The sequence below is a fragment of the Fragaria vesca genome, linkage group LG3, assembly GCF_000184155.1.
Source record: "Fragaria vesca subsp. vesca linkage group LG3, FraVesHawaii_1.0, whole genome shotgun sequence".
In the NCBI taxonomy this organism is placed as follows: Eukaryota; Viridiplantae; Streptophyta; class Magnoliopsida; order Rosales; family Rosaceae; genus Fragaria; species Fragaria vesca.
In genome coordinates this window covers 24,932,686-24,936,030 of record NC_020493.1, presented here as the reverse complement: position 1 = coordinate 24,936,030, position 3,345 = coordinate 24,932,686, and positions in this window count along the sequence as shown.

The window sequence follows — 3,345 nt, the reverse complement described above, 5'->3', positions numbered from 1 at the left end:
ATATATATATATATATATATAGCTTGCTAGGTGTGCTCTACCAACATATATATATACACAAAAGATAGATAAGTTGGTCTCTTGAAATGGGAGTTTATTGAGCATCTTTCTTGCAATCACATTTAACATATACTAGATAGATCACCCGCACTTTGCTAAGCTGGACAGATTACCAACTGAATCAAGGCTTCTATGATTAACAAGTTGTACCTACATGATATATCCCATTCCTATGTCTTTACCTATCTATACACTTTCTGCCAGTCAATAATTTCATTATCTACATTTTCTAAAATCAGAGCCACATTACACACTTGTAATCAAAAACTGATATCCTTCAACAATTTATAAAATCAGAGCCACATCTTACACACATTACACACTTGTGACACAAAATCAACCGGCAGCACAATGACACAAACATAACCAGCTAAATGCACATTGATCACAAGGTCACCAACACAAAAGACACTACTTTGTAACCAAAAGCAAAATCAGTTTCACACTCGGTTAAGAAAAACACAAAAACAGCTCCTTACCTAGGACCAAAAGCAAGCCAGAGGAAAGCTGCTTCAAGAAAACAACTCTGTTGCCCTTGAACCTCCCAGCCAGAGTGATCAACACAGTTCCTGGGGTAATGATTGCCCTGCATAGGCTTCAACGTCAGCAAATCCCTGATATCCTTCCACACTAATACTTCCACTAACTTCTAATCTCTTGTAATTTACCAAATCGAAAACCAAGTTGAGATATGATCTCAGACAAACTATCAATTAAGGGACATTCATGCACACTTTCTAAACAATTCACAACATTTCTCCACAAATCAAACACATATACTACTAAACAAACAGAGATATGAATTCATCAATTCATCAATTGAATTGAAGAACAAACGAACAGAAGAGGAGGCTCACATAGATGAATTCATCAATTCACAGAGTAAGAAAATTGGAGAGTTTAAGAGACTAACCTGCCAAACACAACGGAGGACGATGTTCTGGGCTGTTGGTTTGGGTGGAGGAACTGGTGAGGGTGAGAGAGAGAGAGAGAGAGAGAGAGAGAGAGAGAGAGAGAGAGAGAGAGAGAGAGAGAGAGAGAGAGAGAGAGAGAGAGAGAGAGAGACAGAGAGAGAGGCGGTCGGACGGGTTCGCTTAGGGTTTAGGTCGGCTGGGGTGGTGGTGTCTAGGAGGCGGTGATGGGTGGAGGAGGCTCGGATTGGGTGGTGGAGTTAAACGAGGTGATGGGTGTCGAAGAGGGATGCTTGAGGTGGAGGTGAGTGTCCTAGTCGGTTGGGGTGGAGGTGGGGGGTCGGACGAGGTGTCGTTGACGGAGGTGGTCAGGTGGAGGATCGGAGCTCGTCGGCAGCTGAGTGGAGGGGAGATTGAACAGAGTAAAGAGAAAAAACGTCGACGAGATAGGCTTTTATAGTTAGTCAATACTAACTTAGGCGACGGAAAGAATTCGTCGGCTAAGAAAATTTCAATTTTCCTGGAAAAAAAAAAGCGCAATAATAAATCGCCAAAATTTTCGGCATCTTAGTCGACGGAAAATAAATAATTCGTCAGTTAAGAACGTCCTAGTCGACGGAAAAAGAATATTCCGTCGGCTAGGGAAAAAATTCACAAAATAAAAAACAATCGAAATCTAAAACCGCCAAACATCTTAGTCGACGGAAATATGTAATCCGTCAACTAAGATATTCCTAGACGACGGAAAGTGCAGTTTCCGTCGGCTAGGAAAATAAATTCTTGTCAAATTCTTTCTTATTTGCTATGACTTCCCGATCTATAATTCCTAAGTAAAATTCATGACCAAATCTGCAACAAAAAAAGTAATAATAATAAAGGCCGTGAACATTTGACGCAAAGTGTTCCGATAGATCGATATATGAAAATAGAACTGTTAATACATCGATCTCCGAAGTTATGCAAATTCATAATAAACCGATGAAAGAATATAATACATCCCCAAATTAAGATTTAATCATACTCGTCTTCATAATCTTGGTCTTCGGGATCATCATCCTCCTCGAATTCCTCTGAATCCTCATCTTCTTCGTCCTCGTATCGTCATCTTCTTCGGGTTTGGGCACAATAACTTCAATGTAACCAGTAATGGCCGGAACGTGTTGGTCGTTGACGCGAATGTCCACGTCATTGGGAATTACAGGTGGAGTTTCCTCTTGATATGGTTCGTTCGGTAGAGAGCTCGGTTCCGTACCCTCATCCACTCCCAATGTAGCTGCACTCCATATATTCCTATGTAACATTATCTGCACCACTTTCCAACCCTCACCCATAGCCGGATCATCAAGATAAAAGAATTGTTGTGCAATGGCGGCAATAACAAACGGCTCATTCTCATACCATGAAGTGTTTGTGTTCACTGATAACAAACCATGGTCTGTAACCATACTCCTGCAAACATTTGGGTCAGTATTGAACCATTTGCACTTGAACAACACGACCGGCATACGGTTCCCGTAGATTAGTTTGGTAACGCTGATAAGCACCCCATAGTAGTTGTGAGACTTGCCCCCAACCATGACTCCATTGTTTTGGGTGATGCGACCATCATCTCGTTCTGATGTCACAAACTTAACCTGGTTAACAAAACATCCCGCATGTGCTCTGTGCTTTAGCGGTCCGCCAGCCAAACAGTGCAGCTTGGGGTCGTAAAATTCACGTTGGTTCTGTTGAATATGCATCATCTGTAAAATAACGCAATTTAGTCAAACAAAATGATGAGAAATAAATTAAAATTATAAGTAACTTGAGAAGAACGTACCCAAATCGGGAAGTAGTCAAGAAAATCTCTCTTGTGAATGGCTTCATTCCCATTTTGCCTGCTCAAATGTTTCTCCAGATAGTCCTCCAATTCATCGCAATGTTGAAGGACGCACCAATGAGCGTCCTTCAATTCTTCGCGACTCAATCTGTATTCCCTACCTAGCCTACCATACGGTTGTACTTCATCGGAAACAACTGATAAATGGAATTGATTTCCCCCTCCTGAAGATTCCCCTCCCGTGTGTTCATCATTAAGATATGTGTTGTAGAAGGTTACACACTCATTAGAAATGTAAGCCGCCGTGATCGAACCTTCAGGGAAACATTTGTTCCTGTTCGTCTTCTTGTAATCTCCAAGTTGCCTGCAAAATAAAGAGTTATTGCAAAAATTCATGTTATGTGAGACTTTATTGACAAAAGTATAGACTGCATACATACCTCTCGTTTAGATAGCACCATGTATATTGTACCGGACCCGTAAGCAACACTTGTTCAGGAATGTGGAGCATGAGGTGGACCATGATGCTAAAGAAAGTGTGTGGGGGGGGGGGGG